Source organism: Molossus molossus, unplaced genomic scaffold (genome assembly GCF_014108415.1).
Source record: "Molossus molossus isolate mMolMol1 unplaced genomic scaffold, mMolMol1.p scaffold_m16_p_9, whole genome shotgun sequence".
Taxonomy (NCBI): Eukaryota; Metazoa; Chordata; class Mammalia; order Chiroptera; family Molossidae; genus Molossus; species Molossus molossus.
The window spans coordinates 62526922-62551361 of record NW_023425403.1 but is presented as its reverse complement, the minus strand read 5'-3'; the positions used below and the strand labels follow the sequence as shown (position 1 = coordinate 62551361).

The following is a 24440-nucleotide window of genomic DNA, read 5'->3' as shown; positions in this document are numbered from 1 at the left end:
AGGGCCGGGGACAAACTGCAACCAAGGTACATGCCCTTAGCGGGAACCAAACCCTGGTCTCTCTGGACCGCAGGCCGATGCTCTAACTGCTGAGCCAAACCGGCCAGGGCTGGGCCTCTTTCTACCCTTGAAAAACTGGTTCTCTGTTCCCTCGTACTTGGTACTGTCCCTGGCATTTGGAGTATCTATCCAGTTAGCCTGTCAGGGCAGTAGAGGCTGGTTGTAGGAGATTGTACATTACATGGGCCAGTCCCTTCTTCTCAAACATCTGAGTTTTTCTGCTTGTTTATATGCAGGCATATGTCAAATATATATATATATATATATTTTAATGTTCCAAAAAATATTTATTTATAAAAATACAATGGGATAAGTTTATGCTGAGAAAGACAGCAATAAATGCAGTTGAAAACAGAGCAAGTCTACACTGGCACATTGGCCCACACAGGCAGGGCACAGGCATCCCCGGACCCGCGCACCTGCGGCGACTCTGTCCACGCTCCAGAAACAGCACACAGAAAGGTCCCAGCAGCTCAGGTGAGAGAATGAGTACACATGCCACCACCGGTGCACATGGATCATGACTTTATTTAAAAATTAGCAAACAATACTGTGGAAACATGGATGTGTAACTGTCTAAAATGCCACATCTTCTTCAGGTGGCAGACACCACCTTTAGCTATGAGCATGAGTTTAGTCTTCCACGTAGAAATCAGACACTACACTGTCAAGAAAAGGAGCTTCCTATGGTTTGAAGACACCCGTTTCTGTGGAAGATGGTAAAAATGCATAGATATGTCAGAAAAGAACTGGCTGGACAAGAGAATCCCCTTTCACAGTATACCTCACTTCGCATGCGAGTTATTGGGCATGCCGCGGGACCCCACTGTCCCAGCACGGAACAGCAACTATTCAGGAAAGAGGCAGAAGAAGGAAAAAGGAATGGATGTAAGGTAGTACTTCTTTTAGGTACAATAAGCATAATAGTGTTTTAGGAAGACAAAATGAAAATTACTCACGGCTAGCTTGGTGCTCACTGAATAAAAACAATGGGCCAAGGACTGAGCTCCGCTCTGCAACTAGCAGTCAATGCCTTGGTCACCGTACATGGTACTCGTCGGGGTAGTCCGCCTGGTAGTCGCTGTCGCTGATTTCTGACCCGTTGGTTCCCGTTACTTGGCTCCCGTTGTAAATGGCGGGTTCTGTTGGAGCAGCACAGCACTTGGGATCATACACTTGCTGCCCGAGCCCATACACACTCATTTCCTTCTGGGAGGCGACTTTGTTGGTGCTCATCTGTAGAGAAATCATCGAGTTGTCCACAGGCTGCAAGGTCAGCTTCTGGTCATAGATGTGTCTCCTGGTCCCTGGTGCCAGCATCCCCGCCTGGCTGGCCCCTTTGTTATTGTCATATGCAGGCTGATCGTGGTCGGGTCAAAAGGTTTGTCAGTTTGCATCTTGGGATCATAAAGGTGCCTCCTGGTCCCATAGGCGATCGTCCCTGCCTGGCTGGCGCACTTGTTGGTTCCCATCTCCAAGCCGATGACACTCTGGCCGGCTTTTAATTTTCCTTCATTGAAATGTCGTGTCTGCTTTTCTGTGTACTTCATTCCAATGTCGATGGTGGTGTGGAATTTTTTTGTTTTAGCCAGGCCTGCCAGGGCCCATCAGCGTCATGAGGCTTCATGCCATAAGCCTGGATCGCTTTAATAAAGTTGCCGATATTCTCCAAGTGAGGCCAGTTTAACGAGGACTCGTTGACCTTCTTCACGGAGCCCGGCTGCAGCTTATTTATGAGTTCGCACAGGATGATGCCGTCCTTTAGGCCCAGCTGGAAGTTAGTGCCGATGCTCACGCCGATCACCTCTTCGATCCAGTTGTGGAGGTCTTCCTCAGCCCAGTGGTTGTACTTGGATGCGATCTCGTTCTTGACCTCAGCCGAGAGCCCATAGGAAGGACCCTTGTTGAAGTGGGTCATGGTGGTCAGCGGCGCGAAGAGGCTGCGCTCGGTTCAGGGAGTGGCGGTAGCGCAGACTCTCGAAGGTCGCCCCCCTGGGCAGCTTGGTCCGACTGGGTCCCGCAGAGCTTCGGGTCCACTCCGGAGTCCTGGCCTCAGCCTGTGGCCTGGAAGGATTGGCCAGGCGAGGGCCAATAGAGGGCCGACTGCTCCCGCCTCACCCACGAGGGGTGGTGCGCCCTCTCAAATATATTTTTAAAGGGAAGAATGCAGCACATAACAGTATTTGAATCTCTCTCTCTTGCCTGAAGGAATGGATGGTTTTGTTTATTTTTCAGCAATACAGATTGTAAGGTCTCATCTGTCTATCTCACCATGGAAGAAGTCCAATCTTGTCTTCAGCAGGGCCAGAATTAAGAGTGCTGCTCAGAATTTCTGTTCTGTATTAAAGCCAGTCCAGCATCCTGTATGTAGAATCCAAGTCCCTATGGCCCTGGGCCATTCGGCTGCTTAAGGCCACATAGCTATGGAGAGAGACCGACCAGCGAGTGCATGGGGAGTACGGGTCACAGAACAAGAGCACAAGGGAGGAGGATTCTTTGTCTGGGGATTTCAGCTTTCCAGATTTCGCTCGCTTGTAGTGGCTCCACCCTCCTAGCCAGTGATCTTTTCCCCAGGCTAGACAGACAGGCAAACACCTAACCACTGCCTTTTGTAGCAGTAGCACTAAGCTGCTAGCCCCTGCCCGCACATGGCATGTGCGGTGTTTCCGTGGGCCTGACTCCTGCTGGGTAATAGGCGCAGATGGGGTTGAACAGGACGTGGAATGTGAATGTTGGAATCAAGTATTGGTTTTTGAGTGAGTTTTGAATTATTGTTTTTAGAGTCTTTCATGTAGCTTTTAATCTTTTCTGGCCTAAAGCACCTTATAATACTCAACTCTGACTAGGAGGCTCTCACATCCTCGGAACATCATACTGAAACTTGAAGTGATAAAGAAATGAAGGAGCGTACCATCTCCTCAAACTCCACTCTCCACCCTTGTGCTCCACCTCCTCTGAGCACATTCTTCCCCTCCCAAGTCAATGTTATGACTTCTAATATTTGCTTGGAGCTTTCTGCTTTCTCTTGATTTTGTTTTTGTTGATAGGCAATTCAAAGAATTATTTAACAGTGATAGTGCTTCTCTACATTTAAAATTGGTAATTGTAGTCAGTAACATGTTGAGAGTTGGATAATGGAAGTGAAAGTCCTTTGTGTATTTGAAAAGCCTTGTAGAATGAGGGTGGGGTTTTATTTGTCCAGTCCATTTATCCGTGGACTTGCCCTTGAAGGGCGGTCCTGTTTTGGTGATCATGCCACTGTAGTTTTACCTGAAGGAAAAGATTTGTGTTACTCCTCCTTGAGGAAATGTCTATGAAGGTTCAGAAGTGTGAAGGTTCTTAGTTCTCTGGAATTAGAAGAGACCTTAGAGATAAATCTGAATAGCACGCTTTCTCAATAGGGAAGCTGGAGTCCAAAGACAAAACATTCATGTGTGATTGAGTGGAAGTCCCAGCTGGGATTTAAATATGGATCATCTGACAGTCCATTTGCTAATGTTCCTTCATATCCCACATTTATTAATGATATTTATGTTTCTAAAATGACTGTGATAAAACAAAAGAGTATATTTTATTCAATTAGTAATACAGAAGGAAAGGTAGTGCTGAATTATATGGGCCTTCTATCATGCTGTTGTTTCAAGTATGGTTTTTCTAAGACCTGCAACAACTATAGAGATGGGTAAAGATTTGTAACCCTTGGCATGGGGAGAGGATACATCAGTGGGACTCTCAGCTTTAAGGATAACTCATTTGAGCCAGGCCGGCATAGCTCAGTGGATCGCACATCATCCCATGGACTGAGAGGTCCTGGTTTAATTCCTGGTCAGGGCATGCCCAAGTTGCTGGCTTGATCCGCGGGTGGGGGCATGCAGGAGGCAGCTGATTGATGTTTCTCTCTCACATTGATGTTTCTATCTTTCTTTCCCTTCCTTTCTCTCTAAAATACCAATAAAAAACATATTTAAAAAATAACTAATTTGAGCAGAATGATTTTCTTTCACTAGGCAAGTTGGGAGAATGTTAATGCTTTGATCGGGTGTGAATCACAATTAGGGTCCCCCACAATTGTCATAGTCTGAAATAATTATTAGCGGGGATCCCTTTAGTATATTTTATTCCTGGTTAGAGTATCCCTTTAAAAAGTCTTTCTTTTCTGAGAGTCTGAATATGCTTTGGAAACTCTTCACGTTCAAGCCTTAGCACATGTGTGCTGTGTGGGCCAGCATCAGCACTGCCTGGGAACTCTTTAGGAACGCAGAGTCTCTGTCCCACCCAGACCCGCTCTATCTATAGTTTAACACGATTCCCAGGTGATTCATATATGCAGTAAAGTATGGAACACACTGTTCTAGGGCAGTGGTTCACAAAATTTGGTCTCTCACCCAGCACCATCACCTGAAAAATTGCTAGAAGATGTAAATTCTCAGGCCAAACATCCCATATCCACTAAATCAGAAACTCTGGGTCAACACACCAGCCTGTGTTTCAACAGCCCTATAGATGATGCTCATTCACGCTAAACTTTGAGCCCATCTCTAGAGCAATATGTTTTCAACAGTTGTGACCACAACTCATGGGGAGAAATAAATTTTACATCGTGACCCAATACACACACTCAGAAACACACACAAACACAAAATTATAAGTTTTATAAAACAGTGCTTATCTTACTATATGTTAACTAGTCTGGTCTTTTCAGTTTTATTCTGTTAAATATATATGTGTAAACTTACTTATATAAAAATCTGATCATGACTTCCGGTCAAGATGGCGGCGTAGGTAAACGTGGTATTTCCTCCTCCCACAACCACATCAAAGTGACAGCTAAACTAGAGAACAACCATCATTCAAAACCACCTGAAATCAAGCTGAATGGAAGTCCTACAACTACGAAATTAAAGAAGCAGCCACATTGAGATTGGTAGGAGGGGTGGAAAGGGCTGGTCCCACACCCATGTATGGCAGATAAAAATCAGAAGGGACACCTCGGCTGGGAAGGTCCTCCCTGAGGAGTAAGGGGTCCCCATCCCACACCAGGCACCCAGCTCAGGGTTCCAGTGACAGGAGGAGAAGTCCCCATAACTTCTGGCTGGAAAAACCCCAGTGGGAACTGAGGCTGAAGGAGGCTGAGGCTACCGGAGCCCCAGACAGCTCCTCTTAAAGGACCTGCGCACGGACTTACTCAGACTTGCTCCCTCGGAGCTCCAGTATGGGGGAGGCAGCTCAAAAGGCACCAGAGACATAAAGGGAAGAATTGAATTATTTGGCATTGGGGCGAGGGCTGGAGAGGAAGCTTTCTCCTGGACAGATGTGCTGTCAGAGGCCTTTGTTCCTTTGATGAGCCCTTATCCCACAGGACAGGCAGGCGGCCGCCATATCTGGAACTCCAGCAACTTGACTCACACTGTTTGTCCCTCCCTGGTGATTTCTTGAGGCCCTACCCCAACCAACTTTCAGGCCCCCCAACCTGTTACTAGGTGCTTTACCATAGCAATGGTCTGCCTTCCAAATTCTCTGAGACAAGCAGCATCTGGTCTCAGCAAGCCCCATCCCTCTTGTTAAGTGGCCCCAGGCCTGGCACTAGAAGCAGCCAGCCTTGGTTCACAACTTGGCTTTTCCTAGACACCTCCAAGCCCAACACAAGAAGCAGCCATCTGTAGACCAGTTTGTAGCTTATGCCAGGTGGCCCTGAGTAGAACACAGTGGCTGACCTATCCCTAGAGCCAGCACACTCAGTAGACAGCTTCAGAACACTGTGAAGCACCACCACCCAACCACCTCCACAAGTGACACACTCAAGGAAGACTTAGTGGGTACAAGAGCCTTGCTGAAATAATTCTTGCTCTGTGTGGTGGGCCTTTGCACAGCTGATCATCTAAGCAATCAAGTCTCAATTACAGCAGAAGGGTGTAAAGTCCACACGAGGGGTGTACCTCAAGAGATCAGGTGTACCTCCCAGCTAAGAGATCAGGGAGACTGTGCCACTGGATGCTACAGGACACCTACTATAATAGGCCATCCTAGGAAGCCCAGGAGATATAGCAACTCTATTGAATACATAGAAACAAACACAGGGAGGCAGCCAAAATGAGGAAACAGAAACGTGCCAAATGAAAGAATAGAACAAAACTCCAGGAAAAGAACTAAACAAAATAGAGATATGCAATCTAACAGATGCAGAGTTCAAAACACTGTTTATAAGGATGCTCAGTGAACTTAGAATTTCAGTGAACTTAGTGAAGGTCTCAAGAGCGTAAAAAAGGACCAGTCAGAAATGAAGGAGGCACTAACTGAAATAAAGAATAATTTCCAGAGATTCAGTACTAGAGTAGGTAAAGCCAAGAAGCAAATCATCGATTTGAAATATAAGGAAGCAAAAAAGCACCCAATCAGACAGCAAAAAGAAAAAAGAATCCAAAAATATGAGAATAGTGTGAGGAGTCTCTGGGACAACTTCAAGCGTACCAACCTTCGCATCTTGGGGGTACCAGAAGAAGAAGAGAAAGAACAAGAAATTGAAAACCTATTTGAAACAATAATGACAGAAAACTTCCCTAACTTGGTGAAGGAAACAGGCATACAGGCCCAGGATACACAGAGAATCCCAAACGAGATGAACCCCAAGAGGCCCACACCAAGACACATCATCATCAAAATGCAAAAGGTTCAAGAAGACAAAGAGAGAATCTTAAAAGCAGCAAGAGAAAACCAGTTATCTACAAGGGAGCTCCCATAAGACTATCAGTTGATTTCTCAAAAGAAACTTTGTAGGCCAAAAGGGAGTGGCAAGAAATATTCAGATTGATGATAAACAAGAACCTACAACCAAAATTGCTCTATCCTGCAAAGTTATCATTTAGAATTGATGGACATATAAAGAGTTTCCCAGACAAAAATTAAAGGAGTTCATCACCACCAAACCATTATATGAAATATTGAAGTGTCTTCTTGAAGAAAAAGAAGATAAAAAATATGAACAAACAAAATGGCAATAAATACATATTTATCAACAATTAAATCTACAAACAAAATCAACAAGCAGAACAGAAACATTCTCATAGATATAGAGAACATTTTGTTGGTTGCCGAATGGGAGAGGGATTGGAGGAATGGGTGAAACAGGTGAAGGGATTAAGAAGTACAAATTGGTTGTTAGACTGACAGACCTCAAAGGGAAGGGGAATGGGAAATGGGAAAAAATAAACCAAAGAACTTATATGCATATATGCATTACAAATGAACACAGACAACAGTGTGGAGAAAGGCAGGAGGGGGGCGGGAGCAGGGAGGAGGAGTCAATAGGGGAAGAGAGAGGAACGTCTGTAATACATTCAACAATAAAGATAAGTTTTTAAAAAATCTTATGACCCACCCAGCTGATTCCACAAGGCACTAATGGGTCATGACCATAGTTTGAGGCCCAGTGCTTTTCAGTGGGGTCTTTTTTTTTTTTTTTTTTATCCTCACCTGAGGACATTTTTCCATTTTTTGTTCAGATAGAGCGGGAAGGAGAGAGAGAGAGAAACATCAATGTGAAAGGGACACATCGAGTGGCTGCCACCCATATAACCAACCAGGGCCGGGGACAAACTGCAACCAAGGTACATGCCCTTAGCAGGAACTGAACCCGGGTCTCTCGGTACCATAGGCCAACGCTCTAACCGCTGAGCCAAACCGGCCAGGGTTCAGTGGGGTCTCTTAATCTACTCTTGTGCCGTGGTACCTTTTGACAGCCTGGTAAAGCTCTGCTTTGTGTTAGAGTAACGCTTTTTAAGTGCATAAATAATATATATCTGGAGCTGCAAAAGAAATCAGTTATATTGACTACCAAAATATTTCACAAATTTGTGTTGTGGTAATATTGTATTTCTTTATTCATAATAAGATTTAGTGGAGGGTCTAGTAACTATTCTCTTCAAACTAGGGATGAGTATAAATGATAGTTCAAAATACCCGCAGTAACTGTTAGTGTTGTGAAAATGGCTATGATTTCCATTGGTGACAGGTAGAATTACTCATGATGTAATGTGGTTTGTTGCATACTTTTATATTTGAAAAAAATGCTAAGTTAAGTGAAAGTAAAGATGTATTTTTTTTCTTATCTAACTTCAGAATTCCAGAATTCTGTTGACAGACCCACCTGGAACTGAGGTTAAAACCTTTGCTCAAGAGGAATCTTTCTTTAGGTTGAGACTATACCAGAAATTGTCTTCCTGAAATATCTCAAAACTGGTACTTTATCAATGCCCCCCCCCCCCCCCCCAGCACCATAGTAATTTTTTTCTTCTTTAGAATTTTCTTTTTCTTTTACTGGGACTTTGGGAGATCACCTGGAAATCCAAGTTCATGCTATTGATAATGTTCCTTCTCTAGACCCCCATCCCAGACCAGTTGTTCAAGCCAGGTCCTGGGAGTGAGTCATCCTCTGGGTCATGGGTTCTGGATTCAGGATATGAATCCGGGGTCCACAATTTACCGGCTGCATAGCCTTGGGTAAATTATTTACCCACTTGTGTCCTTTTCTGCACCTGTGAGACTGGGAAGTCAGTAGTGCCTATCTCAGAGGGTGGTTCTGGCATTAAACTAGAGATCCCATGTATCTCATTAGAACAGTGCTGGCCCAGAGAAGGTGGTTAGTAAATACAATTCATTACAATTATCTTTGATTTCTTCCTTTCCCTCTTTCCTTAAATCCACTTTATCAGAAAATTAATGTTGATCCTCCCTACAAAATGGATTTCAAATTCGTCTACTTCTATTGCCATGGCCATTGTCCCACTCTACGCTTTCCTACTCTCTCGTCTGGACTTCTGGCTGGTGTCCCTGCTTCCTCTAGATGGACTCCAGGCCTTTTCCCCTGTAACAACCATGTAATCTTTTTTTTTTTTATCCTTACCCGAGGACATTTTTCCATTTTTTGTTCAGGTAGAGTAGGAGGGGGAGAGAGGAACAGAGAGAGAGAGAAACATCGACGTGAAGGGACACATCGAGTGGCTGCCACCTGCACGACTGACCAGAGCCGGGGACAAACTGTAACCGAGGTACGTGCCCTTAGCGGGAACCAAACCCGGGTCTCTCGGGACCGCAGGCCAACGCTCTAACCGCTGAGCCAAACCGGCCAGGGCAACCATGTAATCTTTTAAAAGTATAAATGATCTGTAAAAATGTTAAGGAACCACTTTATGTTTAAAACCCTTTGGGTCTTCCCGTCAAACCTTCTCTTGACCTACACACCTGTATGTTTGGCCCCTGCCTCCTCCCCAGTGTTACCCCTGCCGTGTTGTGCTCCTGGTCAGTCTTTAAACTTGCCCATTCACCTGCTCTTCTATGGTCACATTGGCCTTCTCTCGGCTATTTGAGTAGCCTCGTTTTTCTATACTCTAAGGCTACTGCGTACGACCCTCCCTCTGCTTAGATGGACGTTTCTGTCCTCCCCCAGCCTCATTCTTCTTGACTCTGCAGGTATTACTTCCTCAGAGAGCCTTCACTAACTACCCTCCCTAAATTAGGGCACCAAGTTTCTCTTTTACTAGCCTGAAGCTCCCTAAACACATTAAAAATTAATTTCTCTTCTCTGTTGGGGAAAAGGCTAATTAATGACTTGTGCTTATCAAGCATGTAACTCCAGGAGGGGTGTGTACCTTTTCCAGAAAGATAAATTTTGCACATTATGGACATGAAGTGATTATAGAGCTATTTTAAGAAATTGCTAATCTCAAAATTGTACAAGTGAGCGCTTTGATATTGCTATATAAGAACAAAGAGAGGTCTGCTAACTGAGCCTGTCTGTAGTGGGTGATGGAGTTCATCATAACGCATTCCTGGCCTTTCTCACTACTGTCAGTCATTTCTGCTCCAAAGGATATAATAGATGTCATGAAGTTTCCCTCTTTGAAGTAGTTGCCTGGTTGCTGATAAAACACTTCATATTCCTCTTCTAAAGTCAATGGTCATTCACTGCTCAGACATGGGAAAGATGTCTCATTAAATTAGAGGGTGGAAATCAGTGTGCATAACTTCTAGATCAGGAAAGAGGCAGAACTTCTGATTGGAAGTCAAGTTTCTTTGTGTTTTGAAATTTCTACTTTATTACTTATTTTTAATTAACCCTGGGCCAGAGAAGGGAGGTGCTCCTGCTGCTTGTCTGTTGTCTAAAGCAATGAGGAAGAAGATGGTAGGAATTCAGAATCGTGATGTGGACACTTTCCCAGTAACCTTTGTAGCTTTAAGGGACTTTTAAGAATTCCAAAGGTCACTGGGACAGATGCTCAAATTTAGGACAGTTAGCATAAATGGGATGCCTGCATTTCTGGGCCTTGTTTGGCTGAATGGGGTTCCTGATTAAAAACAAATGTAGTCTATTGGGGAAATACTCCTTTTTTGGCACACTTCAGCAGATCCCACACGTAGCAGAAATGTTCCTGTGGGCTGTGGGTAATGATAATCCTTTGGAAAATGATGTGTCTAAAAATAAAATACAGTCTTCTAATTGCAACAAAGTAATGAAAACCTAATTTTAAAAAATTCCACCGTAATTCTGCCTTCCAATCAAGCCATACTTTACATATTTTTCTTATTTCCCTATACAGGTTCATGTATTTATCTTTTTTTATTTAGTTGTAATCTTGCAGTTATCATCTTGTGTTCTGATTTTTGTCAGGGTCTGTTTTCTTGTTTCATTTTAATGGCTGTGTAGCACTCCTAGAGAGTCATCATTGCTTAACCAACTTGTGGTTGGTTGCTTTGCGTTAGGATGTTTTTTTAATTATGTCTTTGTTTTGTTCTAATTTTGCAGGCAGAGACGTTTGTTTGGGTTAACAATGCATCAGCACATTCCCAGAGTGTTGCCAAGGCCAAATATGAATTTTTATTTGGCAAATCTGAAGAGAAAACTCCAGATACTAGTAAGTGTTTCCCTCCCCTCCTCCTTCAGGTCACAGGTATGAAGACCCACTGATATTTTAAATCTCAGAAGCTGGGAAGTCTTCTAACCAAGAACCTCCTTGAAGTCACCTAGAACAGACTATGAGGGCTGCATCCGATGTTTCTGAGTTCTGCATCTTAGGGGGATTAGCATGTCTCAGAGTTAGGAAATGAATTATGTATGTGGTCAGAGCCTGGGCTCTGGCCCTGGACTTCCTGAATCTGAAGTCTGGCCTTGTAACTTACACGACGTGTGACCTTGAGTAATTTACCTAATCTATTTGTGGCTAGTTTTCTATCTGGAAAATGAGATTTATAGTGATACATGTCTCTGAATTCTTTTGAGGGTTGAGTAAACTGACATGTGTAACCCTCAGAACCACGCTCTGCGTGTGGTAACTGTTGTAAGAGGGTTTGCTGCTACTATCCTCCTCCTCCTCCTCATGTCCCTGGCCTTTGAGGTTGGCATTTAGAAGGACAGACCTGACTTTCCTCACTGTCTGAGAGTGATTTCCACTTGGGGTAGACAAGGAATCTGAACTCAGGTAGCTGCTGTTCAGTCGAAAAAGTCAAATAGTAACTACATATTTGACATATGTTAGGTGGGATTATAGTGGAGCCCATAATATTGTTGTCTATCAAGAATGCAGTGTTCATACAGCCATTTAATAATTCCTTTTACCTTAATAATGAACACTTATTACACGTTTTAGTAGTTGAGGGCTGTTAGTAAAGTTTAAAACAGCTAAATTACTTTTAAAAAATCATTCTGCTTTTATCACAGGTCCCGATTTGCTATTTATCACGTAGCACACATTCCTAACTGTTCTGGGCTTTTGGTTTGGGCACTTAGTCATCTAGTCACTGTTTCTCAGACTGGCTGTAGTCACTCCAGTACTGTTAAAACTCCTCCCGGGCAGAGCCTTCACTTGGAAGGCTGCAGTATGATTTTGTGCTGATTAAGTTTTTTTTTACTTTGATAAAACATGATTTTTCCTTTGCTATGTAAATCAAATGTCTGCATAGTCCTCTGACTTATTGGTGGGTGAGTTTGGTTCTTCTTTACTTGTAGGTTTTGAGTGGTTTTCTATGTGTACCTGAAGCAAATCAAAATGATATTTTAAACCTTCTGTTCCTTATTTGCCCAGGTAAAAATGGTTGGTATTGTTTGTTTAGTGTTGTGTTATGCTGCAGGTGTGAATGTATGCATGTGTTTATTGAACACATGTATTTAATGATCACTTACTATGTGCTGGGCACTGTGAGGGTGCAAAGAAGCAGAAGATGCAGTTTTGCCCTTTAGCAGCCTATTCTTTGGCCAGGGAGACACGTGTCTGTGAGTGACTAAAGGAAGGGAATGGTCACTGTCAGCTGTGCTGGTGAGGACTTCTTGGAACACTGGAAGTTGGACTGGTTCTCAATAACTAGGATTCTGATTAATAGAGTTTTGGGACAGGACATGGTATGAGCAAGGGTGTGGTGGCAGAAAATATAAATTGTTTGAGGAACAAGAAGAAGACTAGCCTGTTTGGTTTGTAAAGCATATCAGTGAGATACATTTAGAAAGATAACTGGTAAGAAAGGGGCAGAATCTTGTAGGGCCTTCTAAGGCAGGGCAAAGAAGTTGCAGTTCATCTAGGTATGAGAGAAGATAAATCAAGTTGGATCAATCAGGACATTGGAATGGGCCAACAGACGCTGTTACTTGCCATAGGAGGGTAGAAGATGCACATTTTTATTGATTTTTGGAAAGTCCTCTTTTTTATTTTCACAAAGAAGTGATGGTACATTTTTATCATTTCAAAAATACTCTTGAAGTTTACTTACATAGACCCTTCATCTGTCATCAAAACACTGCCCACACTCAGCAGACCAGAGGGAAAGGAGGTAGAGAGAGTGGGATAGTGCTTCTGTCTGAGGTTGATTGCTAGACATCCCTCTTCCCACACAGGATTTTTTTTAAAGTTGATTAAGTAAGTGACTTAAACTGTCTTAGTGCTCCAGAAACAGCCCGCTGGAGAAATGGAAATGCTGACAGTGACTTGAGTGCGTCTCCAGTAATACTCCGGTGGCCCCCTGAGATCAGTGAGATCAGCTGGTTCATGATTCCCAGTCCTGCCCCAGAAAAGTGTCGCTGCCATGGGAAGAGACTGAGCAGGACCTTTACATGGGGTGCAGGTAGCAGGTTCTGGGGAAAACAAGTCAAGATCATCTGCAAGTTGCTTTTTATAGGAATCTTGAATCAGTGACCAAAGTTTAGGGTATTGGATGGAGTATGGAAGAGCTTATGAACAGTGGAAAGAATCCCGTGGCTGGGAATTAAAATCTGGATTCGTATCTGTTCATCAGTACGGTGACGGGGGGGGGGGGGGGGTGCATGCTTCTCTGGCTTCTGTTCACTGCTGCTTTCAGGAGCTCTTGCTGCCGGGGCTGGAGCAGTAGTTGGCAATTGTTGAGAGGCTCTGGGCTGTGTGTAGCATCAGGCGAGCTGTGACTTAAAGAGGAGGTGGTGAGTCACCACCAGGGGCTCACTTCTGTTCCAGTCAGCTATTAGATTATTCACAGAACTGCAAAGAGAAAAAAGAGGGGACTTAGGAGCCTCGCCGGGGCTGCCCTATGCCTGTATTGGTGGTGGACAGGTGACAGCGCCTCCCGGACCCCCTCCCCAGGTGCTGCTCTCAGATGGCCAGCGTGGCTTTCTGAACTGTTCCGGTAGAGTTTAACAGGAGGGTGGACTGTGAGAAGGTACATTCTTTGAAGTGTTCCTAAGGCAGTATCCGATGGTAGGGTTGGTAGGTCTCTCTCTTTCGGTCAAAATTCAGAAGGAAGAAATGCCGGAGAGAGCCTCCAAGGAAGAGCGAGACTGTTCTTCAGCTTGTAGGGAGAGCAGGTGGCTTACGGAAAAGCATGTGAGGAAGTGACAAGGGGGATCTGGCAAGAGGAATCAGCTAACATTTGACTCTTGGAAGTTTACAAAATCTCACACCTGTGTTCTCTGTTGATTTATAACCTTTGTGAAGATAAAGGAAATGAACTTCAGGGATATTAAAGAATGTGCCCAAGGGCACATAGTTTAGATGCTTTAGAATAGGTGGAGGCTGGGAGGAGGTGATGGGCTGGGGTGAACACTGGTTTTCCAGAGCTCTGGAGGGTGGGGGTGGGGAGAGTCACTCTTGTAGAATTGAAACCCCAGCTGCGGCACAGGTGGGGTGGAGGTCCAAGTGTCCATGTGTATCTTAACATGAAATCTAGAAAGTGACACAAACTGGTATTAGACTGGTAAAATCTCACTAGTTATTGCCGAAGTCAATGCAGAACCACGGTGTGAAAGGGCATAGGAGACTCCTGTAGGAATAGATAAATCAGTAATCCCTGAAATTGAACCGCTCACAATACAGTGGTATCAACTATAAAAAGAAAGGAAATTCCATGGAAGGGAAAGTCGACATACACAACAAAGGACTAGAGATAATAGCATGTTCTGAAACTATGAAATCAGTTTGTTTAAAAGGTAAAAGAGGGAAAGGAAACCATTGTGAATTAAAGAGGAAAGTAGGAAGCGGAGACGTGTCTTTGAACAAAACCAAATATAACTTACAGAAAACGAAAAATGTGAATAGCGACATTTAGAAAAAATGGTTGGGTTAAGTGTACATTATTTGGTTTACATTTGGTAGGGACTGAAAAACTTTATCCCTGCTTTTTCTCCCCCACTGCTTATCAAATGTTATCTTTAGAAAAGTGAGAAGAAGGGGAAAACAGAGCATCCATAATTCCAAGCAATATGTTCTCATTTTGGTAATGTATACTTCTGATTTTTTTCTGTGTGTTTCATACCCAAAAGTGCACACATGTTTCTTCATTATTCAGTAAATATTTGAGGGGTTACTCAGCCAGGCATTGTTCCAGGTCTTGGGGATGGAGCATTGACCAAAACTAAAATCCCTGTTTAACCAATTGCTTAACAGAAAGTGCTCCAGCTCAGACTTTCCTCCCACACTTGTCAGCACTGAGTAATTATTAACTTCAACAAAACACTGTCCTCAGTCTAAGGGGGGAAATGGACTGATCAGCCTTTATTCCCCCAGATGTACGCATTTATTTTTTATTTTAAATACAAATTTGAAGTTGTTATTACCAAAATAATACTTGTGTATAGTCTGAAAAATATAAGCTTGACTAACGTGTACATGGCCAAAAGCAGTCACCTCTTTTATCACTTTCCTTCTCTCCTTGGGGCACACACTTTGGTCTCTCTTTAAACCTCATGAGCCTTCCCAGTGCCAGAGACTTTTACTTGTTGCATTTTGTTTTTCCTAGTCCTTCTTTCTTGTTTTCACTTTGTTTTTAAAGCTGTTTTGGGAGTTGCCTCATAGACGAAATGTGTACATCTGTATTTATTATCTATTTTTAAAAAGCATCCATTGTGTAATATGACAAATGCGGGATTTGGCTCACATATTCTGTCCACTCCCCCATACCAAAAGCTGTGTTTTAATTTTTTTTCCTAGTTGCATTTATGGCTTTAAAATATTAATATTTGAAACTCTGTTTCTGAAGCCCTCAGTTCCAGGAGCCATCTCATGACGTTCTCCTGTAAACCGAGATGCAGGGTGTCTGCACTGCCCTCCCGCTCTCCTGCCCCATCTGAGCCTCCACCATCCTCCTGCCTTTACTTTTACAAGCCTCATGGCATTTACCTTCTATTCTGGCCTTTCTCTGCAGGTTGACTCATAGTATTTAGAACCTAGCACCAGCGTGTCCAGAGTGCAGCATGCAAATAGTATAGTTGGACCTGAAGTGAAGAAGTAGATCTGTGTCCCTAACCTCTGCTGCTCAAGAGATGGTGCAGCAACCAGAGCGGAGAGAAGGGACGAGGGGAGGGGCAGCACACTGTTACAGTGCACTGAGTGATTGCCAGGGCTTCACTTTATAACCAGGTGTTAACGGGCCATTCATTTTCATCTTGAAGATATTCTTCCTAGAACCTTCTGACGGCTTGTTCTGAATTGTGCCAAAGGTTTTCTAGGCCTTTACACAACTGTTCTCCTTCGACTTTGAAAAAATTCTTTATTGCATTCTTGATCAGATGTGCTGCTTCTTGGATTCCACTCTGCATTCTTGGAACCTTTTTTTTTATTTTCCTAGGGTATATCCTTTAGTAATACTTCCAGAGAGGTTCTGGGACGGGTAACATTCTGAAAGCTTTGTATGTCTGAAAATGACTACTTTATTGTTATGCTTCCTTGCTCATTTCCCTGGCATTGAAGTCCAGGTTCAGCTCATTTCCTTCAGAACTGGGAGCATCGTTTTGCCTCTGTAGGCATCCATTGGTACTGGTGTGGCTGATTCCGCTCCTTTGTGCACGATCTACTCCTCTCTGGACGTTTTGAAGGGCTCTCTTTTCCATTCTCTGATCACTCAGTTTTCATCACAGTCTGTTCTTTTATGGATTCATTATAGGCTTGCATCTCTCTAAAGAATCGATTAGAATTTGTTTTCTAAGATTACTTTCTGTCTCTGGAATTTTTGCTTCATCCAGGGTCAGTTCTGTTTCATTAAGTTTTGGTACTTCTCTTGAAAGCCACTGTTTTTCCTCAAATGTCTGTGGGAGTTTGTTTTTCTATTCATATGCATGAATGAAAAACTGAGTTCCCAAATACAGACAGCTGGGGTTTCTCTGTATGTGTGGACTGTGTGTCCCCAGCAGGGGACTGCCTAGCCCCCCTCTTCCCTGTATAGAGAGGAGGGCTGGGAAGACTCTTGGTGAGGTCAGGTAAGCTGTGTGGACTGGCACTGGGCAGGTGGGTGGGCTGCCTGTTGTATTGTATCAGGCTGAGCGCCTGATGCCAGCAAGCCTCTGGGTAAGGGAAGGAGCCAATGCGGGAAGCTGTTGTGTAGATGCTTTTAATAATTCTTCAGTTAATTACAGTTGACATCTGTTCTTCCCATTCCAGGTAGGGACACCTGCCAACTCTGGGCTTTTAGCTTCTCTGTGGCTCTCCTGTTAGGACGACTGAGGCTTTCTGGGTTAGTCTAGGCTGTGACTTCTGCTTTATTTCGTCTTTTGTTATCATCCCCATCCCTTTTAGTATGACAAACTCATTACAATCTCTAGCTTAATAATGTTTCTCTTCTTGTCAGCTCTGTTACAAATTTATTTTCTTTTGAAATTTGTTGTAATTTTAATAGGACTTAAAGGAGAGGAGGCAAACTTGTGTCCTACTGCCATAGTGACCCAGAAACTTGAATAATTCTTCAGTTTTATTAAAGTTGACAAATAGCATATAAATTTAAGGTGTACAGTGTACTGATTTGGTATATGTATATGTTGTGGAATGATGACTGCATTAAGGTTTCTTAGCATGCCCATCACCTGACATGGTTGCCTTTTTTTTTTTTTTATGGTACACATTTAAGATCTACTCTCTTAGCAAATTTTAAGTATATAAAATAGTATTAACTATAGACAGTATGCTGTACTTTATATCTCCAGACCGTATTTATCTTGTAATTGAAGTTTATAGCCTTTGACCAACATCTGCCCGTTTGCCCCACCTGCAGCCCTTCATAGCCACGAAAATATTTTTCTGGGAGTTTCTCTCTTTTAGATTCCTCCTCTACCCAGAGGCTTGCTTGCATCAGGCGCTCAGCCTGGGTATAATAGAATAGCCCAGCCACTTGCCCCGTGCCAGTCCACACAGCTCACCGTACTTAGCATAATGCCCACAAGGTCCAACTGTGCTGTTGCAATGGCAGGATTTTCTTCTTCCTCATGGCTGAACAATATTCCATTACACACACACACACACACACACACACACACACACACGATTCACCCCCTGTTGACGAACACTTCGGTTCTTTCCTTGTCTAGGCTATTGTGAGTAATGCTGCAGTGCATGTGAAGATGAAATGTCCTTTCGATATACTGATTTTATTCCCTTTTGATATATAGGCCTGAGATCGCTTTTAATAGCTTTATTGAGATAAAATTTATATACCATACACTTAACCCATGTGAAGTGCAGGATCATGGCTTTTAGTGTGTTCGCCGAGGTGTGCACCCTTCACCACAGTTAAGGTTAGAGCATGTTCATCTCCCCAGAAGGAGAAGGCCGCACCCCCTGGCAGTCACTCTGTGCGCCCTCCCCTCACCAGGCAGCCGCTAAGTTAGCTTTGTCCCCGTGGATGTGCTTGTTCTGGATATTCCACGTAAATGGAGTCAGGTAGTTATGTAGTCTTTTGCGACTGGCTATTTTCACTTCTCATGTTGTTTTCACTCATGCTGTAGTATGTATCACTACTTTCTTCCACAGTAGAAAGGTGTGGACTAATATTCCATTATGTGCCTAGGCCACATTTTATTGATCTAGTCATCATTTGATGGACATTTGGTGGCTTCCAATTTTTGGCTCTTATGAACAGTTGCTGGGTCATATGGTGATTGTATTTCAGACCTTTTGAGGACCTTCTAAGCCATTTTTCCTAGTGGCTGCACCATTTGGCATTCCCACCAGTGGTGCACGTGGGTTCCTGTTGCTCCACATTCTCACCAACACTTGTTATCATCGTTGTTATTACAACCATCCTAGTGGATGTGAAGTGGTGTCTCATTGTAGTTTTATTATTTCCTGAGGGACTGGTGATGTTGAGCATCTTTTCATGTGCTTACTGGCTTATTTATATCTTCTTTGGAGAAATGTCTGTTGAGATCCTTTGCCCAGTTTTTAATTGGTTTGTCTTTCTATGATTGGATTGTAAGAATTCTTGACATATTCTCTATGCACGTCCTTTATCAGCTATGTTATTTGCAAATGTTTTCTCCCATTGTGTGGGTTGTCTTCACCTCCTTGATAGTATCATTTACAGCACAGATATTTTTAATTTTGATCACCTCCAATTTATCAACTTCTTCTTTTGTTGTTTGTCTCTTTGGTGACATACCAAAGAAATTATTGCCTAATCCAAGGTCAAGAAGATTTATTCCTATAGTTTCTTCTAAGTCGGTGTGAGGAAAAAGCTAAATAATTCTTAATGGTAGAATGTGGTGAGTAAATGTACAGCATCTTATTAATTTGGGTGGACACCTCTCCATACACACAGAATTCTTGGAGAGCAAGATGCAAAAACAGAGTAGCCTCACTGCTTAACCCAACTCATGTTCCTGTGCTAACTTGCATAGGGTCAGAGGACCCAGGAAAGCTAGGAGTCATTGCTTTAGGAAAAATGTGGGTTGGTGTGGAAAACCACAAGTATACAAAGCAACAGTGGCAAATCCACTAACCCTCGGGTGTTCTGTCGAGTTATTTTCTTGTCTTCACCTCCAGTGCAAGTTAGTTCATGGTTTTATGCCCCTTTTGTAAATCTCCATTTTGCCACATATTCTTTAGTTTGCCCCGCCCTTTCCACTTCCCAGCCTCCTTCCCACCCATCACAGAAAGCAGAAAAGTGATTTTAAAGCATGATAAGGAAGTATATGTTAGATAAGCTCATCATTCCTTGGCCTTTATTAAATTGGCCAGATGTTCTCTCTTATTATAGCTACTCCACATTCCCTGCTGGGTAGCAGGAGTTTGCAGTGGTCCGTTTTGGCTGGCACGGTGGGACAGGAGGAGACTGGGAACCTCCTCTTTGGCTGTGAGGGGTCCGCGCCGTCACCTTACCCACCGTGGCCCACACATCTGTGCACTGCGCTCACTCAGTCAGCAGCCTGGAGTGTCCTGTGCTAAATAGCTAAGGAGTGCTGCAAAAATCCGTCCGGAGGGCGCGTGGAAAGCTTATTCCTACTATCTGGTCAGAACAGTATTTTAATTTTGCCTGGGAGAGTCATTATTTTTTAAACTGGCGTTCATTATAGTTGGTTTTTTTTTAAGCAGGCATTGAAAAACTGAGGCGCAGGGTCCGACGTTTTGAGAATGGGACCAGATCAACTTTGGTCCGGCTCGGAACAGCGCATCTCTGTTAGAATAGACAGCTTTGTCCTGGAAACTTTATAGCAGCACATGTAATTGAGGCCCATTTTTATTTCATGTACTTATTAACCATTAAGGATTAATTTTTAAAGATTTTCTTTTTTGTGTGTCTTATATGGCAGAGCTAGTCTTTTCTTGACTTACAGAACTCTTTGGGTGCTGTTAGGATGTTTCAGAAGAGTTTGGGTCCTTGAGATGAGTCCCTGGATACAATTTTTTATTGTCAGGTGTACAAACTGCTTTACAAAGAAAGCTTTGAGCAGTGTCTTCCTTCATTGTTCCTAAATCGACCGTCTGATCTTGCTTCCTTCTATTTTTAGGTAGGAGGTGTCTTTTCCCTTTTGTTGTGTAAAGCGAAGGTCACATGCTGGCATCTTTCTCGGTTTACTTGGCCTAGCCAATGTTTTGTGAAAAAATTGAGCTACCTTTTAAAAGTTTGGAAGATTTTGAGTAAACTCCCAGATTTGAAGCTTCTGTTGAAATCCGAGACTGCAGCACCAAGGGCATCATCACTGGCACTGAACAGCAGCTGGTGCCTCTAGAGCCCAGGTGCCCACCCCCCCAGTTGCCAGTTAGCACCCCGCCTGTGCCGTCTCCAACTTCACGTTCATGTCACTTCCCCAAGCTCGTCGGCTCCTGGGCTTCTGGTCTCTGCTTTCAAGTCATGCTAGTGTTTGACTTTACATGTTAGTCATGTTTCCAGTCTTGGTCCTCATTATGTCATGCTCTGCAACCCTGAATAGAATCCAGAGGTGGATCTGCCATGGAGCTAATGCATAGGACTTTCTGAGGCTTTGAGAGACCTAGCGATTCTTCTTTCTCTTAAAAAGAGCATCCAAATGGCATAACATCCAGGAGCCACAAAACTGGACCTACCCTGCCAGCAAGAGAGCCACGTGTAGACCTTTAAAAAAGAATAAAGATTCTTGGGCCCTGCGCTAAGTCTATGCAATAAAAATGTGGGGTCAAGGGACCCAGGCATCTCTGATTTTAAGCAGCTCTCCAGATGGTGATTATAATGAACCTACAGGCTTAAGGACTACTATGTTTAGCCCTGGCCAGTTTGGCTCAGCGGTTAGAGCGTCAGCCCCAGGACCAAACTTTGTTGCAGGTTTGATACCTGGTTAAGGGCACATACCCGAGTTGCAGGTTTGATCCCTGGCCTTGGTCAGGGTCTTGCAGGAGGCAACCAAGTGATGTGTCTCTCTCCCATTGATCTCTCTCTCTCTTTCTTTCTCTCTCTCTCCCTCCTTCCCTCTTTTCCTCCCTCCTTCCACTCTGTCTAAAAATCAATGGAAAAATATCCTTGGGTGAGGATTAACAACAGCAACAAAAAGAACTACTGTGTTTAAAAAGGTAATTACTTGAGCTATTTATGAACCATCTCGGTACTGAAAAGACTCGTTGTGGAATTCGTTAGTACCTTTGAGCTACTGCATTCAGAGCTGAAGTGCTTGGGTGCCGCTGCTGCCAAATGAGGATCAACCAGATAAGAGAGAGGACTTCTTCAAAACTGAAATGTGCTGTCAGTGGGGACACATGATTTGAATGGAAAAAACAATGTGTATGGGTTGTTCAGGAATTTAGAGGAAGGTTCCTCCTATCTGTGGTGGTTGTGCATTCATATGGAATTTCACCAGCAATTTCTGTTTTGCTCATATTCATGTAAATACTTGCTTTGGAAAACTTATATAGAGAATCAGGCAGAGGTTCTGGAGTTGCTATATTGTAAGAGAGCAGCACAGGGTTAAAGTAATATCACAGCCTGATACAAATGCCTCTATTCTGATTGCTTGGGGAAATTGGATCTGGTTTTAAAGCAGCAGTTTGAGTATTCATGGGGATGGTTTTCACTGTGACAATGACTGGGGTGAAGGTTGGCTACTGGCCTTAAAGGGTCAGGCCAGGGCTGCCAGGCGCCTTGCAGAGCATGGAGAGCACTGCCCAAGGAAGGATATCATGGGCTGCGTGTCTTTTTAAAATATTTTTCTTATTTTCAGAGAGAGAGGAAGGGAGAGGGAGAGACACATCCACACCAGAACATCGATCGCTGCCTCCTGCACGTGCCCTACCCGGAACTGAACGGCATCTCTTCAGTGCGTGAGACAACGCCCACCAGTGCGTGAGCCGCACCAGCCAGCGCTATGCTACTTGTCTTTGAACGGCCAGTGGGATATTCACGTCGGGGAAACATGTTTCTGATGAACTGGACTTATATAAACACATTTTTTTTTCCACCTGGTTTTAAATATCAGTGAATTTTCAAGGACTGTAACTGCCATGTGAGGCAAGGGAGGATTTTATAGTAGCCCCACCTTGTCCATGGGGGATATGTTCCATGACCCCCAGTGGATGCCTGAAACTGCAGGTAGTACCGAACTCTAGCTATACCATAGTTTTTCCTATATGTACATAACTGTGATCATTTGATTTATAAATGAGGCACCACAGGAGATTACCACAATCACTAATAATAAAATAGAACATTATAACAGTATATTGTCATGAAAGTTATGTGAATGTGGTCTCTCTCAAAATATCTTTCTGGACAGACTCACCCTTCATCGCCTTGTGATGATGTGAGAGGATAAAGTAGGTGAATGAGACTTTATTACGTGAAAATCACACAGACACTGTGATACCTGGACAGCTGGTCTGGTCACCGAGACGGCTACTCAGAGACTAACGGGCAGGTAGCGTATAGTGGGGTGGGTACGATGGGTGGAGAAGGGATTCACACCCAGGCAGAAGGAATCAGGACAGAACAATGTTTCATCACGACAGAACGGGGCACGTTTGAAACTTATGAATTGTTCATTTGTGGAATTTTCCATTTAATGTTTTCAGATCGTGTTTGTGGGTAACTAAAACCACGGAAGGTGAGACTGCTGATAAGGTTGGGCTACTATACTTTGCTGTGTTTGGAAATTTACTAAAAAATGTTCACTATTTCTAAATATCACTTCCCACAAGGCAGTGCTCCTGCTAGTGAGTCATCAGCTCAACACACCTGTGTCAGTGTAACGAGCCGGCATTCAGGGTGATTCTCCGTTTAGATACAAGCAAGAGTCTGACTAACCTGAGCATTTAATAATGGAAATCATTTTACTTTTACTTTTCCTCTGTTTTACATTTAGACCACATTTAGTAGAATACCCCATTTAGTAAGTCATTATAATATTGATTGTTTTGAATTTTATATTTAGGCAGGTTATGTTATTACGAATTTCGCTTCGGAGTAATACAGGAGGCACTGCAAAATGTTTGTTATAAAGGATATTTTTGCTCTTAAAGAGTGGAAAGTCAGTGTTGTCAAGCACACCATGTTAACCTGTGGGCGTTCTGCAAATGATTGCCGCGCCCCTCCCCTGGAAGTACTGATTCAGCGGTTCTCAGGGGCGTCCAGGGAGTCCGCCGGCCTCCTTGCGCTCCGCGGTGGGAAGTGATGGGCTTTGTGTTGCTCCGTGGGGGAGGCAGCTGCTCCAGGCTGCAGGCGGCCCCAGCCCTGCCCTGCCTTCCTGGCAGCACCGTGTGCACATGCGCTCGGGATGATCGTTACATGTTCGGATTTTTCTTTCACAAGGAATGTGTGTATCAAGTCATCACCTTGTATACTTTAGAATCTTACAGTTTTACTTGTCAGTTATACCTCAGTGAACTTGAGAAAACAATCGGATTCTTGAGCGTTACTGCAGTAATTCTGACTCTGTGAGTGGCCCCAGAACTACTGTAAGGAGCTCCCCGGTGACTCAGCCCGGCAGTTCTTGGACAGCACTGTGAGCAGTCAGCGCTGCCCCTGGGGGGTGCAGCTGCGTGTGTCTGACGGGGACAGGACGAGGAAAGGGCAGGCTCCTCTCTCAGTGGGTGAGGCAACGTTGGGAGATCTCTGATATACCGGGGGACGCGGACTGCTGCTTGGTTGGGGTTGCTCCCCACGGAGAGTGGTGGTCTTGTTGGAAATGGTAGAGCAAACACTGCCGGAAACCTGAGCCCAGGAAGAGCTCACCTTGCTCCTGTCACATGAACTTGAACTCCGTGGGATCGTGTCCTAAGCTGAACACATTTACAGATAAGGTATCGGTCCACTCTAGTTAGTCTTTGAAAATCATGAAGGGACAAGTGCTAAAAAAATTTTGAGGCAAAACCTGGTTTTAGAAAGGAGCGTAAAGGGGATTATAAAGACTGGTGTGTGTCAGGTCACATTCATCCAAATTTTAGAGGGTTATTAAAAGTGTTGGGAGAGTAGGGAGTCTCCCAGGTAAGAGGTGGTGCTGGGGTCTAAAGGAGGAGGGTGGGGCCCAGAGGCTGACATTGAAAAAGCCCAGCAGGCTGGGAGTGGGCACTGGGATGGGGAGGGCGTTTGACAGGTTAGTGGAACTGGAAGTTGTCGGGTGGCTGGACACCCACATGTTAATGACATTATTACCATTCCCTGAACGGATGTTATTGGAACACAGCTGGGGAAATGCTGATGTGCTG

At 43.8% G+C, this 24440-nt stretch overlaps 1 protein-coding gene and 1 pseudogene across 1 annotated transcript in view; one reads left to right on the top strand and one right to left on the bottom strand.

Moving 5' to 3' along the window:
* Positions 1-1098: 1098 nt before the first annotated feature.
* On the bottom strand, positions 1099-1978 carry LOC118622395 (annotated as a pseudogene).
* An 8894-nt stretch (positions 1979-10872) lies between these two features.
* PSD3 (pleckstrin and Sec7 domain containing 3) overlaps positions 10873-24440 on the top strand; it is a 344873-nt gene continuing 331305 nt past the window's right edge. Inside the window, exon 1 of the transcript XR_004958019.1 lies at positions 10873-10967. The gene's annotated coding sequence lies outside the window, so the exon portion shown is untranslated. The remainder of the gene's footprint in view (positions 10968-24440) is intronic.